This window comes from Carassius carassius, chromosome 45, assembly GCF_963082965.1.
Source record: "Carassius carassius chromosome 45, fCarCar2.1, whole genome shotgun sequence".
In the NCBI taxonomy this organism is placed as follows: Eukaryota; Metazoa; Chordata; class Actinopteri; order Cypriniformes; family Cyprinidae; genus Carassius; species Carassius carassius.
Window position 1 is genome coordinate 1,056,900 of NC_081799.1, and position 16,203 is coordinate 1,073,102.

General features: G+C 36.2%; 4 non-coding genes across 4 annotated transcripts; all 4 read right to left on the reverse strand.

The window, feature by feature from the left end:
• Nucleotides 1-2,797: 2,797 nt before the first annotated feature.
• LOC132128170 (5S ribosomal RNA) lies at nucleotides 2,798-2,916 on the reverse strand. Its single transcript, XR_009427879.1, has one exon. It is a non-coding gene; the product is annotated as a 5S ribosomal RNA (ribosomal RNA).
• A 1,382-nt stretch (nucleotides 2,917-4,298) lies between these two features.
• On the reverse strand, nucleotides 4,299-4,417 carry LOC132128229 (5S ribosomal RNA). Its single transcript, XR_009427911.1, has one exon. It is a non-coding gene; the product is annotated as a 5S ribosomal RNA (ribosomal RNA).
• A 9,687-nt stretch (nucleotides 4,418-14,104) lies between these two features.
• LOC132128106 (5S ribosomal RNA) lies at nucleotides 14,105-14,223 on the reverse strand. The gene has a single exon (XR_009427819.1). It is a non-coding gene; the product is annotated as a 5S ribosomal RNA (ribosomal RNA).
• Nucleotides 14,224-14,307: 84 nt separating this feature from the next.
• Nucleotides 14,308-14,426, reverse strand: LOC132128157 (5S ribosomal RNA). Its single transcript, XR_009427867.1, has one exon. It is a non-coding gene; the product is annotated as a 5S ribosomal RNA (ribosomal RNA).
• Nucleotides 14,427-16,203: the final 1,777 nt, after the last annotated feature.

The following is a 16,203-nucleotide window of genomic DNA, read 5'->3' on the forward strand; positions in this document are numbered from 1 at the left end:
ATCCTGTGGCAGGTTAAACTTCCTCAGCTGGCGAAGGAAGTACAACCTCTGCTGGGCCTTTTTCACAATGGAGTCAATGTGAATGTCCCACTTCAGGTCCTGAGAGATAGTGGTGCCCAGGAACCTGAATGACTCCACTGCAGTCACAGTGCTGTTCATGATGGTGAGTGGGGGGAGTGCAGGGGGGTTTCTCCTGAAGTCCACGATCATCTCCACTGTTTTGAGCGTGTTAAGCTCCAAGTTGTTGAGACTGCACCAGACAGCCAGCTCTTTAACCTCCTGTCTGTAAGCAGACTCGTCACAATCCTGAATGAGGCCGATGAGTGTGGTGTCGTCTGCAAACTTCAGGAGCTTGACAGAGGGGTCCTTAGATGTGCTGTCATTAGTGTACAGGGAGAAGAGCAGTGGGGAGAGAACACAGCCCTGGGGAGCTCCGGTGCTGATTGTACGGGTGCTGGATGTGTATTTTCCCAGCCTCACTAGCTGCTGCCTGTCTGTCAGGAAGCTGTTGATCCACTGACAGACGGAGGTGGGCACGGAGAGCTGAGTTAGTTTGGGCAGGAGGAGGTTTGGGATGATCGTGTTGAAGGCAGAGCTGAAGTCCACAAACAGGATCCTCACATAGGTCCCCGGTCTGTCTAGGTGTTGCAGAACATAATGCAGTCCGATGTTTACTGCATCGTCCACAGACCTGTTTGCTCTGTAGGCAAACTGAAGAGGATCCAGCAAGGGTCCAGTGATGTCCTTCAGGTGGGCCAGCACCAGTTTTTCGAATGACTTCATGACTACAGACGTTAGAGCCACAGGCCTGTAGTCATTTAGTCCTGTAATTTTGGATTTCTTTGGGATGGGGATGATGGTGGAGCGTTTGAAGCATGAAGGGACTTCGCACAGCTCCAGCGATCTGTTGAAGATCTTTGTGAAGATGGGGGCCAGCTGGTCAGCACAGGATTTCAGACAGGCTGGTGTAACACAATTCATCCTCTTCTTGTCTTTCATCACAATGTCCTTCTTCATCGTTGTTTCCTTCATGCACCTGTCTGTCCACCTGTTCTTCCCTTCCACCTACCACTCCCTCCATCCAGCATTCACATTTATTTAAATTTTTTTGGCAATCCGGGCACCTGACAGCATTGCAGTCTCGTGCGAAATGTCCCCTTTCCGAGCATTTATAGCACTTAAATTCTGGGCACTCCTTCAGTAAATGTTCTGGGCTCATGCACAGCCTACAAGTCTTCACCTGGTGGCTGTGCATCACCCTAAAGTACTGCGGGCCATGAATTTATACCCTCGGCTGTTTCAATCTTTGTGCTATAACGGAGTGATGCCACTTCTTTGGGGAACCTCACCTTAACAAATCTTGTACCGTCTTCAATGTCAGTGCCCGGATAGCACCTTCTTTTGATTTTAGATATGGGGGATACCCCCCATCCTTCCAATTTGTCCAAAATTTCCTTATCCTCCAGGTAGACAGGCAGGTGCATGAAGGAAACAACGTAATCTTTATTTTGCAGTTTTTTTTACTTCACAGTCCACTCCCTTTATTGTCAATCCATTGATTAAAATGTCACACATTTCTTCCTGTTCCAATGTCAGTTCATATTCTTTGCCTTGTCTGGGTCTTACAGCCAACACCTTTCCACTTCCAATTTTTTCTGAGATTGCTTTAATTATATCCTCTCCTCTCACACCAATCACATTCTCTGTACTCACGATCACTGTTGCCTCCTTTAAATATTTTCTTTCACCAAATCTTTTCCTTGCTTCTTGATCTTTTACATTTCCAGCTCTTTGTCGCTTCTCCAGTCCAGTGTCATTTGCAGTGCGTGTTCCTCTAGCCAGTCCATTGTCGTTTGCCATGCTTGTTCCTCCAGCCATTCTAGTGCCGTTTACCATGCGTGTTCCTCCAGCCAGTTCAGTGTCGTTTGCCATGCTTGTTCCTCCAGCCAGTCCAGTGTCGCTTGCCGTGCGTGTTCCTCCTGCCAGTCCATTGTCATTTGCCATTCGAGTCTCCCCAGCCAGTTCCGAGTCGTTACCATATAATTCGTCCATTTTTTAGAGAAAAAAAAAAAAGATCAACCACCCTCCAGACAGCGATATGCTGCTGTTAGGTGGTTTTCAAAAAAGAAAAAATGCCAAAAAAACAATCACAGATTCAAAAAACAAACAAAGCAACCACAAATAGAAAAACACAAAATGGAGGAGAGCCTTCCTCTCCCAACTGCAGCCAACACTTCCTGTAGCTCTCTAGCGCCCTCAGGTTGGTATGGCCGTAAGCGAAAACTGCTGCAAAGAGAGGGCTATTTAAAGATCAGCCATTCTAATCGCCAGTACATTATATAAGTAGGAAAGAAAACCCAAAAGCTTCAAGCACCTGGTATTCCCAGGCGGTCTCTGATCCAAGTACTAACCAGACCTAAACCTGCTAAGATTCAGAGATCGGGCATTGACTCTTTTTTTTTTTTGCAAGATTATTATATACTTAGTGAAAAATTTCCAAAAAGCTTAAAGCACCTTGCTATTCCAAGGCGGTCTCTCATCCAAGTACTAACCAGACCTAAACCTGCTAAGATTCAGAGATTGGGCATTGACTATTTATTTTTTTATTTTTTTGCAAGATTATTATATACTCAGTGAAAAATTTCCAAAAAGCTTAAAGCACCTTGCTATTCCAAGGCAGTCTCCCATCCAAGTACTAACCAGGCCCAAACCTGCTAATATTCAGAGATCGGGCATTGACTCTATTTTTTTTATTTTTTTGCAAAATTATTAAATACTTAGTGAAAAATTTCCAAAAAGCTTACAGCATCTGGTACTCCCAGGCAGTCTCCCATCCAAGTACTAACCAGGCCCAAACCTGCTTAGCTTCCGAGATCAGACGAGATCAGGCATAGCCAGGTTGGTATGGCCGTAAGCGAAGGTTGCTGCAAAGAGAGGGCTATTTAAAGATCAGCCATTCTAATCGCCAGTACATTATATAAGTAGGAAAGAAAACCCAAAAGCTTAAAGCACCTGTTATTCCCAGGCAGTCTCTCATCCAAGTACTAACCAGACCTAAACCTGCTAAGATTCAGAGATTGGGCATTGACTCTTTTTTTTTTTTTTTTGCAAGATTATTATATACTTAGTGAAAAATTTCCAAAAAGCTTGAAGCACCTGGTATTCCCAGGTGGTCTCTGATCCAAGTACTAACCAGACCTAAACCTGCTAAGATTCAGAGATCGGGCATTGACTCTTTTTTTTTTTTTTTTTGCAAGATTATTATATACTTAGTGAAAAGTTTCCAAAAAGCTTAAAGCACCTTGCTATTCCAAGGCGGTCTCTCATCCAAGCACTAACCAGACCTAAACCTGCCAAGATTCAGAGTTTGGGCATTGACTCCTTTTTTTTTTTTTGCAAGATTATTACATACTTAGTGAAAAATTTCCAAAAAGCTTAAAGCACCTGCTATTCCAAGGCAGTCTTCCATCCAAGTACTAACCAGGCCCAAACCTGCTAATATTCAGAAATTGGGCATTGACTCTTTTTTTTTTTTTTTGCAAGATCATTATATACTTAGTGAAAAATTTCCAAAAAGCTTAAAGCACCTTGCTATTCCAAGGCGGTCTCTCATCCAAGTACTAACCAGACCTAAACCTGCTAAGATTCGGAGATCGGGCATTGACTCTTTTTTTTTTTTCTTTGCAAGATTATTACATACTTAGTGAAAAATTTCCAAGAAGCTTAAAGCACCTGCTATTCCAAGGCAGTCTTCCATCCAAGTACTAACCAGGCCCAAACCTGCTAATATTCAGAGATTGGGCATTGACTCTTTTTTTTTTTTTTTTGCAAGATTATTACATACTTAGTGAAAAATTTCCAAAAAGCTTGAAGCACCTGGTATTCCCAGGCGGTCTCTGATCCAAGTACCAACCAGACCTAAACCTGCTAAGATTCAGAGATTGGGCATTGACTCTTTTTTTTTTTTTTTTTGCAAGATTATTACATACTTAGTGAAAAATTTCCAAAAAGTTTAAAGCACCTTGCTATTCCAAGGCGGTCTCCCATCCAAGTACTAACCAGGCCCAAACCTGCTAATATTCAGAGATTGGGCATTGACTCTTTTTTTTTTTTTGCAAGATTATTATATACTTAGTGAAAAATTTCCAAAAAGCTTAAAGCACCTTGCTATTCCAAGGCGGTCTCCCATCCAAGTACTAACCAGGCCCAAACCTGCTAATATTCAGAGATCGGGCATTGACTCTATTTTTTTTATTTTTTTGCAAAATTATTAAATACTTAGTGAAAAATTTCCAAAAAGCTTACAGCATCTGGTACTCCCAGGCAGTCTCCCATCCAAGTACTAACCAGGCCCAACCCTGCTTAGCTTCCGAGATCAGACGAGATCAGGCATAGCCAGGTTGGTATGGCCGTAAGCGAAGGTTGCTGCAAAGAGAGGGCTATTTAAAGATCAGCCATTCTAATCGCCAGTACATTATATAAGTAGGAAAGAAAACCCAAAAGCTTAAAGCACCTGTTATTCCCAGGCGGTCTCTCATCCAAGTACTAACCAGACCTAAACCTGCTAAGATTCAGAGATCGGGCATTGACTCTTTTTTTTTTTTTTTTGCAAGATTATTATATACTTAGTGAAAAGTTTCCAAAAAGCTTAAAGCACCTTGCTATTCCAAGGCAGTCTCTCATCCAAGTACTAACCAGACCTAAACCTGCTAATATTCAGAAATTGGGCATTGACTCTTTTTTTTTTTTTTTTTGCAAGATTATTATATACTTAGTGAAAAATTTCCAAAAAGCTTAAAGCACCTGTTATTCCAAGGCAGTCTCCCATCCAAGTACTAACCAGGCCCAAACCTGCTTAGCTTCCGAGATCAGGCATAGCTTTTTTTTTTTTTTCTTTTTTTTTTGGAGATTTCAGTTATTACAAAACAAACACATTTTCTTAGTCATACAATTTCATTCATCTCATAATCAAACTAACATCGTCATTGAAGTTTGTTGCTGAAGGAATAAAATTCACATTACATAACAATATGTCATCTTAATCATCTTCTCCTGGCATGTAAAAATGCTTTTGTTTAAAGATACATATAACATCATTTGTGAAAATTTTATAAAAATCCGCCATCTGGTTTTCCAATTTAAAGTAATTGTATAACATTTCTACATAACTTTCTACCATTTGTTTAAAAAGCACCCATAAGTTTAAAATACAATCTCTGTTTCTGGCTACATTTCTCCTTTTCAATATTGCTTTTTTTGCCAAGATTAAAAACAAATTCACAAGTTTCTTATTTTCTTTGTTCTCTGTGATTCCCAGCATAAAAAACCTTTTCCAGTCAGTAACCTCTTCATTTTCTCTTAATTCTTTGACAATTTCTTTCAGTTCATTAAAAAATGGGTTAAGTTTTCCACATAATAAAAACAAATGTAAAATACCTTCATCTTCTTTTTTACAGACTTTACATTGAGCATTTGTTGCCTTCTGCATTATACACAATCTCATTTCTGTATAGATCACATTTTGTCTGATAAAATAGTCTAAACATTCTAAATCTACATCCAACCATTTCCATGTTCTATTCTTCCAAATGCCTTTTTCTTCGATTTCATTAAAATGCCTTAACCAAATCTGGTTGGCAACAGGTTTTTTAAAAACTCTATTTATAAAAAACTCATAGAACATTTTCACAGTACACAAATTAAAATCCACCCTCTTTTCTTTACATTTTAAAAACACCATCATTTTATTTTCTCGTTCTCCCTTCTTTTTAATCTCATCTAGCCATTGCCTTGGGATTGCTTTCTTGACATCTTCATACTGTTTTTTTAAAACCATGACATTAAAATCCTCCTTCTCCTCCTCCATTGCATCTTTAATCACTTGGAGTGGTAAAAATCCCTCTTTCACCTCCCATAAAACATCTCTCACTTTTACGATCCCCACTTTTAGCCACTTCTTAAAATAGATATCTCGCTCGTGTATCTTTATTTTGTCATTTAAAAACAGAGGCTGATTTAAAATCGCTTCTCTCCCCTCCGGATTAAAATCCACCTCTGTTAAAAAAAGCCTCCAAGCATTTAAAACCTCTTTATAAAACTGTGGTATCCCCTCCATCATCCAACTTTTCAACTTCATCCATAAAATGTTTTCCCCAAGGTTAAAATTCCCACATTTATTTAAATAAAAACCATTTAAATATTTTAGTCAGTTCCTCTTTTTCGTCTAGTTTTATTCCCTTTATTTTTTTCTCTCTGTTTATTAAAAGCCCTAATGGTTCAGCCACCAAAGAATATAACTTCGCTGACAGTGGACACCCTTGTCTTATAGACCTTAAAACTTTAAAAGGTTCCGTTAAAAAACCATTACATTTAACTTTTGTTAAAATATCGCTGTATAAAACTGAGACCCATTTTATAAAATCCTCTCCAAAACCAAATTGTTTTAAAACCGCCAATAAAAACCCATGCTCCACTCTGTCAAAAGCCTTCTCGAAATCCATGCTTATTATATATGCCTCCTTTCCTTTTTCTTTTATGTACCCCATTATATCTCTTATGCTACTCGTGATATTCAGGCCCAAACCTGCCCAAACCTGCTTACATTCAGAGATTGTGCATTGACCCTTTTTTTTTTTTTGCAAGATTACTATATATTAGTGAAAAATTTCCGAAAAGCTTAAAACACCTGTTATTCCAAGGCAGTCTTCCATCCAAGTACTAACCAGGCCTAACCCTGCTTAGCTTCCGAGATCAGACGAGATCAGGCATTTTTTTTTTTTTTTTTTATTAAAATTTTTTTCAGTACAAAAAGAAAAAATACATAAAATATTTCAAAATTTTAAATCATTCTTGTTATAGAAACCTCTCTTTCATAAAATAAATGCAGACATTCATTTAAGGTTACATTAAAGTTTCTAAGCAAACATAATCCTTTTCGACTGAAGAAAAACTACAAATTAATTTCCAGTCCATTCAGTGTTTTCAAAACATAAGGATTGTTGTTTAGAATGAGTTTATCAAATACATAAATTGTACCTTCTGCTTTAAAATAACTTTCTAGTGTTCGTATATAATCTTCCAGTTTTTTCTTAAAATAAATCCATAATCCCAGTTTTTTGTTTTTGTCTCTTGCTATATTTCTCCTACACCATATCGCATATCTAGCTACAATTAAAAACAAATTTATCACATTTTGATTATCAGATTTCTCATTCATTCCAAATAAAAATATACAATTCCAACTCTCTTCATCTTCTATTACATCCATTTTATCTCCTAACAAACTCTTAATCACATTTTTCATTTTGTCTCTGAAAATGATCAGTTCTTTACATGATAAAAACATATGCAAAATTCCTTCATTTTTTTCACAACAGACTTTACACAATGCATCCCCAGTCATTCCACATTTATACAACTTCTCTTCAGAAAAAATTATATTATGCCTTATATAAAAATCCAGGTTCTCCATTTTAACATCAATATGCCATTTTCTCAAATTTCTCCACAGAACTTCTTCCTCAAGGTCTATAAAAACTTTTTTCCAAAATGTATTCCCAGCTGGTTTCTTAAAAACACTATTTCTAAACAAAACATAAAAAGTCCTAAGATGACTCACATGAAAAGGCTCCTTTTCTCCTTTTGCTTTTAAGAAAACCTTCATTTTATCATCTTCACTGTCTTGTCCTTGTTTTTCTATGTTTACTAACCATTCCTTTGGAATTGCCTCTTTTATTTTATCATATTGCTTTTTTAAAACATTCTTATTAACATAATTTTCATTATTTTTCACTTCATCATAAATTGCTTGCAAAGGTAAAAAACCTTCCCTCACTTCATACAAAATATCCCTTATTGTTTTAAATCCAGCATTAATCCAATGTTTAAAAAATAATTATTTTCCTCTATATACAATATTCTCATTCAGAAACAATGGCTGCGTTAAAAACTCCAATCTCCTTATAGGTTTAATACATACATTGGGTAAAAATTCTGTCCAAGCTTCTAAAACTTCTTTATAAAACTCCGGTATTCCTGTTATCATTGTAGGTTTTAATTTCATCCACAGAATATCAGTTCCTATTTTCATATGTCCGCATTTATTTAAAAACATTCTCATAAGAATTTTCCATTCAGCCTTATTCTCTTCATTTAAAAATGTTTTCACCGTTTTGACTCTAAAGCTCTTTTTTTTTTAATTCTGGATCTTGCAGCCCTAACCCACCTTCTTCTATGGCCCCTATTAATGTATTATAAGAAATCCTTGATGGCTTAGAGCCCCAGAGAAAATTTAAAACATCTTTTTTTAATCTTTTACTAATTCCCATAGGCATGGGTATCACACCCAAAACATACCACATTTTTGCCATCATTAATGCATTTATAACCAAAACCTTCCCTCTTTAAGTTAATTCCCTTTGTTTCCAATAATTTAACACTCTTTCCATTTCACCCACCACTTCATCCCACATCAAATCTCTCACCATTTTCTCATTTTTCCCAATCCTCACACCCAAAATCTTCAAACTCTCTTCTTCTTTAAAAGGATAAAATTTTTGAATTTTTTCAATTTTTCCTATACTCATAATAACCGTTTTTTGTTGATTTATCTTAGCTCCAGAACCTTTACAGTATTTTTCTATTATGTCCATTGCTTTAACTACACTAGCCACATCTTGCACTATTATAGTCGTATCATCCGCATATTGATATACTTTCTGCAACTCTCTATTTTCTTCTGTGTTTATTCCTCTAATTTCTTTCTCTTCCGTTATTGCCAACCCTAATGCCTCTGCCACTAAACTGTACAGCAAAGCTGATAATGGACAACCTTGTCTAATAGATCTAGTTAATTTAAAGGTCTCTGTTAAAAATCCATTGCACTTTACTTGACTTTTGGAATCTTTATATAAAATCTTCAACCACTTAATAAAATTTTCACCAAAACCAAACTGTTGTAAAATTCTAAACAAATACTCATGTTCGACACGATCAAAAGCCTTTTCTAAATCAAGACTTATTACATATCCACTTTTTTTTTCAGAGATCATGTAACTTACAACATCTCTTATACTACTAATAGTATCTGTAATATCTCTTCCTGGTATTGCATATGCCTGGTTTGTTCGTATTATAATTGGTAAAATTTTCTTCAATCTGTTAGCTAAAATCTTTGATAATATTTTAAAATCTGTATTTAACATAGTTATTGGTCTATAATTTTTTAGATCTGCAATGTCCCCTTTTCTTTTATAAATTAATTTTACTAATCCTATCCCCATAAAATAACTGGTTTCTTCCTTTTTAAAAATTTCATCATACACATCTTTTAAAATTGGTGTCATTAATTACTAAAAACCTTATAAAATTCACTTGGAAGACCATCTTTTCCTGGACTTTTACCATTATTTAACTGCATGATTGCTTCATCTATTTCTTCTTTTTCAATTCCCCTTTCACATAAATTTTTATCACCATTATCTTTCTTCTCTACCCACTCCTTCCCTTTTAAACAAATTTTCATAATAATCTTTTATTTCTTTTAAAACTTCTTCTTTTTCTTTTACCTTTCCTCCTCCTTTTCCTATTAATTCTTTAATCATTCCTGCTCTCTGTCTGTTTTTTTCCATATTAAAAAAGAACCTTGTACATTTTTCACCTTCCACTAAGTATTTTGCTTTACTTCTTATCATTGCTCCTTTATATTTTTTTTCTTCTATATCCTTTATTTTTTCCTCCAACATTACGGTTTTCTGTAAATTGACAACCTCTTTACTCAGCTCATCTCTTAATTCTATTCTTATTTCTTTTTCTTTTCTTTTTTTAATTTTCTGTATTATTTTACTATGTTCTCTTGCACATTTTCCAATGTCATATTTTAAATTATCCCACCAAAATCTTTTTTCATCCTTATACATCTGATTTCCTTTTTCCTTCTTTATTAATACCTCTATTTGTTCCTTAAAATTCTCATCTTTTAAAATCTCAGTGTTTAACATCCATATTCCAGGCCCTCTTTTAAAATCATTCATATCAACTTGTATACATACAACTTTATGATCACTTAACATTGTTTCCTTATAATATATAGTATCTATTAACTTCAACATTTCCCTATAACTAATCAAGAAATCTATTCTACTTCGGCATATAAAATTCTTCACCACCTGTTGCCTTGAGAATTCTCGTATCCCCTCGTTTCTTTCTCTCCATACATCCACTAAGTTATTTTCTTCCATTAGACTTTTTAATTCCTTCCTTCCACTATCAGATTTAAAAACCATCCCATCTGCAATATCCATCTTGCTAAACGTAGTGTTAAAATCCCCCATAATTAAAATGTTCTCCCATTTCACAATAATATCTTTTAGTTTCTTAAAAAATAACACCTTTTCTTTTTCTACCACAGGTGCATGAATATTACACAGAATTATACTTGTCTCTCCCTCCATCATTTTCACTATCAAACACTTTCCTTGCATATCATCATAAACCACTTGTGCTTTTTCACACACACCCTTTTTAATTAAAAATGCTACTCCCCTACCTAGCCTCCCATCACCATTACTATAAAATATATCACCTTTCCATTTTTTTATAAAACTTTCCATTAATTCATCCCTCCAATTTGTTTCTTGAACCACTAAAACATTTGATCTACTACACAAAAGTTTCAACTTTTCAAATTTCCCTTTTTCTAGTAACCCTCTTACATTAAGTGTTGCAATTTTCAAAAACATAATACATAGCAAAGTACATATTATTCTAAACATTCATCAACTTTTCCCAACTGCATTAATACCTCAAAACTATTCTCACCATAGTCTCTTATTTTAAATACTTTCTCTTTCAGTTCTTTTTTTTTAATTATATGTCTCTTTTGTACATTCTCTAAATTTGGTTTTACCTTTAGTTGTCTTCTTCTTGTTATTGTAACCTTTTCCCAGTCATTTTTGTTGTCTTCTTTTCTTCCTTGCGTTGCTTTCTCTATCATTTGCATTTCCTGCCTTTCCTTTTCCTCCTCTCTTGTTTGTTTCAAGATTTCCGTTTGTATTCCATGTCCTTCTTCCTCTTGCTCTCTTTCTATTTCACAGTACTTCTGTTCCTCCTCTGCATCTTCTCCTATTTGATTCTCTTCTTCTTCCTCAGTCTGTTCTGTTTGTTCATCCTCCTTTTCGTCGTCCACATCCTGTGATTTCTCCATTTCATCTACTTGCTCATATTCTTTATCTGTTTCAGTATCCTCTTCAATCCAGCATTCACATTTCACCAGTACTTTACGACACTCCGGGCATCTTACAGCATCACATTCCCTTGAAAAATGTCCCTTTTCACCACAATCTCGACAGCTAAAGTCTGGACAGTCCTTCAAAATGTGTCCCGGTTTCTTACACAATCTACAGATCTTCATTTGACGATCATGTATGATCCTAAAATATTGCACTCCCTCTGCAGTATCAAATCTCGTGCTGTAAGGCAGTGATAACACCTCCTTAGGGAATTTTACACGGACATATCTTGTTCCATCTGTGATTGTAGTGTCTGGATAGTACCTTCTTCTTATTGCAGATGTAACTTTAACTCCCCATGTTCTCAATTTTGCCGTTATTTCTTCATCCGTTACATAAGCTGGTAAGTGCATGAATGAAACAACACACTCTCTCTCTTGAAGATTCCTCACTTCACACACAATTCCTTTTACTGTTAGTCCATCCTTTAAAACTTCACATGCTTCTTCATCCGTTACTGTTACCTCATACTCATTATTTAATCTTGGTCTTACCGCTAACACTTTACTCAGTCCAACTTTTTCAATCAACGCTTTTATCACATCCTCCACCCTTCGATCTCTTACTTCTGTAGTATTAACAATTACTGTTGCCTCCTTTGAGTAATACTTTTGTTGTTCATTGTCTTTCAACTCATTCCTTTGTCTTCTCACCTCACTTGTCTCTGTTGATTTTCTTTGCTTTATTCTTTCTCCAGTATCTTTTTGAAGTTCTTTACTGTTGCTTTTTTCCTCAGCCATTTCTTTGCCATCGCCATGTTGTTCCTCCATAATCAAACTTTTAAGAGCTTTAAAGCTCCTTTGGCCCTAAGCAGTAAATTCTGCTCAGGGCCCTAAAAAATAAAGTAATAAAACAAACCAAGAAAAAAAATATTATATTTAACTAAATCCAATATAATATAAAACAAACCAAAACAAACCAAAACAAACACATGGGAGAGCCTTTCTCTCCCTACTGCCACCTCTTACTTCCTGGAATGTACCAACAATCACAGGTGCTCAGGTTGGTATGGCCGTAAGCGAAGGTTGCTGCAAAGAGAGGGCTATTTAAAGATCAGCCATTCTAATCGCCAGTACATTATATAAGTAGGAAAGAAAACCCAAAAGCTTAAAGCACCTGGTATTCCCAGGCGGTCTCTCATCCAAGTACTAACCAGACCTAAACCTGCTAAGATTCAGAGATTGGGCATTGACTCTTTTTTTTTTTTTTGCAAGATTATTATATACTTAGTGAAAAATTTCCAAAAAGCTTAAAGCACCTGGTATTCCCAAGCGGTCTCTGATCCAAGTATTAACCAGACCTAAACCTGCTAAGATTCAGAGATTGGGCATTGACTCTTTTTTTTTTTTTTTGCAAGATTATTACATACTTAGTGAAAAATTTCCAAAAAGCTTAAAGCACCTGCTATTCCAAGGCAGTCTCCAATCCAAGTACTAACCAGGCCCAAACCTGCTAATATTCAGAGATTGGGCATTGACTCTTTTTTTTTTTTTTTTTTTGCAAGATTATTATATACTTAGTGAAAAATTTCCAAAAAACTTAAAGCACCTTGCTATTCCAAGGCGGTCTCTCATCCAAGTACTAACCAGGCCCAAACCTGCTAAGATTCAGAGATTGGGCATTGACTCTTTTTTTTTTTTTGCAAGATTATTATATACTTAGTGAAAAATTTCCAAAAAGCTTGAAGCACCTGGTATTCCCAGGCGGTATCTGATCCAAGTACTAACCTGACCTAAACCTGCTAAGATTCAGAGATTGGGCATTGACTTTTTTTTTTGCAAGATTATTATATACTTAGTGAAAAATTTCCAAAAAGCTTAAAGCACCTGGTATTCCCAGGCGGTATCTGATCCAAGTATTAACCAGACCTAAACCTGCTAAGATTCAGAGATTGGGCATTGACTCTTTTTTTTTTTTTTTGCAAGATTATTACATACTTAGTGAAAAATTTCCAAAAAGCTTAAAGCACCTGCTATTCCAAGGCAGTCTCCAATCCAAGTACTAACCAGGCCCAAACCTGCTAATATTCAGAGATCGGGCAATGACACTATTTTATTTTCTTTGGCAAGATTATTATATAATTACTGAAAAATTTCCAAAAAGCTTAAAGCACCTGGTATTCCCAGGCGGTCTCTGATCCAAGTACTAACCAGACCTAAACCTGCCAAGATTCAGAGATTGGGCATTGACTCTTTTTATTTATTTTTTTTGCAAGATTACTATATACTTAGTGAAAAATTTCCAAAAAGCTTAAAGCACCTGGTATTCCCAGGCGGTCTCTGATCTAAGTACTAACGAGACCTAAACCTGCTAAGATTCAGAGATCGGGCATTGACTCTTTTTTTTTTGCAAGACTATTATATACTTAGTGAAAAATTTCCAAAAAGCTTAAAGCACCTGGTATTCCCAGGCGGTCTCTCATCCAAGTACCAACCAGACCTAAACCTGCTAAGATTCAGAGATTGGGCATTGACTCTTTTTATTTTTATTTTTTTCAAAATTACTATATACTTAGTGAAAAATTTCCAAAAAGCTTAAAGCACCTGGTATTCCCAGGCGGTCTCTGATCTAAGTACTAACGAGACCTAAACCTGCTAAGATTCAGAGATCGGCATTGACTCTTTTTTTTTTGCAAGATTATTATATACTTAGTGAAAAATTTCCAAAAAGCTTAAAGCACCTTGCTATTCCACGGCGGTCTCCCATCCAAGTACTAACCAGGCCCAAACCTGCTAATTTTCAGAGATCGGGCATTGACTAAATTTTTTTTAATTTTTTTGCAAAATTATTCAATACTTAGTGAAAAATTTCCAAAAAGCTTACAGCACCTGGTACTCCCAGGCGGTCTCCCATCCAAGTACTAACCAGGCCCAAACCTGCTTAGCTTCCGAGATCAGACGAAATCAGGCATAGCCAGGTTGGTATGGCCGTAAGCGAAGTTTGCTGCAAAGAGAGGGCTATTTAAAGATCAGCCATTCTAATCGCCAGTACATTATATAAGTAGGGAAGAAAACCCAAAAGCTTACAGCACCTAGTATTCCCAGGCGGTCTCCCATCCAAGTACTAACCAGGCCCAACCCTGCTTAGCTTCCGAGATCAGACGAGATCAGGCATAGCCAGGTTGGTATGGCTGTAAGCGAAGTTTGCTGCAAAGAGAGGGCTATTTAAAGATCAGCCATTCTAATCGCCAGTACATTATATAAGTAGGAAAGAAAACCCAAAAGCTTAAAGCACCTGGTATTCCCAGGCGGTCTCTCATCCAAGTACTAACCAGACGTAAACCTGCTAAGACTCAGAGATTGGGCATTGACTCTTTTTTTTTTTTTTTTGCAAGATAATTATATACTTAGTGAAAAATTTCCAAAAAGCTTAAAGCACCTGGTATTCCCAGGCGGTCTCTGATCCAAGTACTAACCAGACCTAAACCTGCTAAGATTCAGAGATCGGGCATTGACTCTTTTTTTTTTTTGCAAGATTATTACATACTTAGTGAAAAATTTTCAAAAAGCTTAAAGCACCTTGCTATTCCAAGGCGGTCTCTCATCCAAGTACTAACCAGACCTAAACCTGCTAAGATTCAGAGATTGGGCATTGACTCTTTTTTTTTTTTTTTTTTTTGCAAGATTATTACAGACTTCGTGAAAAATTTCCAAAAAGCTTAAAGCACCTGCTATTCCAAGACAGTCTTCCATCAAAGTACTAACCAGGCCCAAACCTGCTAATATTCAGAGATTGGGCATTGACTCTTTTTTTTTTTTTTTTGCAAGATTATTACAGACTTCGTGAAAAATTTCCAAAAAGCTTAAAGCACCTGCTATTCCAAGGCAGTCTCCAATCCAAGTACTAACCAGGCCCAAACCTGCTAAGATTCAGAGATTGGGCATTGACTCTTTTTTTTTTTTTTTGCAAGATTATTATATACTTAGTGAAAAATTTCCAAAAAGCTTAAAGCACCTTGCTATTCCAAGGCGGTCTCTCATCAAAGTACTAACCAGACCTAAACCTGCTAAGATTCAGAGATTGGGCATTAACTCTTTTTTTTTTTTTTTTGCAAGATTATTACATACTTAGTGAAAAATTTCCAAAAAGCTTAAAGCACCTGCTATTCCAAGGCAGTCTCCAATCCAAGTACTAACCAGGCCCAAACCTGCTAATATTCAGAGATTGGCCATTGACTCTTTTTTTTTTTTGCAAGATTATTATATACTTAGTGAAACTTTTCCAAAAAGCTTAAACCACCTTGCTATTCCAAGGCGGTCTCCCATCCAAGTACTAACCAGGCCCAAACCTGCTAATATTCAGAGATCGGGCAATGACACTATTTTTTTTTCTTTGGCAAGATTATTATATAATTACTGAAAAATTTCCAAAAAGCTTAAAGCACCTGGTATTCCCAGGCGGTCTCTCATCCAAGTACCAACCAGACCTAAACCTGCTAAGATTCAGAGATTGGGCATTGACTCTTTTTTTTTGTTGCAAGATTATTATATACTTAGTGAAAAATTTCCAAAAAGCTTAAACCACCTTGCTATTCCAAGGCGGTCTCCCATCCAAGTACTAACCAGGCCCAAACCTGCTAATATTCAGAGATCGGGCAATGACACTATTTTTTTTTCTTTGGCAAGATTATTATATAATTACTGAAAAATTTCCAAAAAGCTTAAAGCACCTGGTATTCCCAGGCGGTCTCTCATCCAAGTACCAACCAGACCTAAACCTGCTAAGATTCAGAGATTGGGCATTGACTCTTTTTTTTTGTTGCAAGATTATTATATACTTAGTGAAAAATTTCCAAAAAGCTTGAAGCACCTGGTATTCCCAGGCGGTCTCTGATCCAAGTACTAACCAGACCTAAACCTGATAAGATTCAGAGATTGGGCATTGACTCTTTTTTTTTTTTTTTGCAAGATTATTA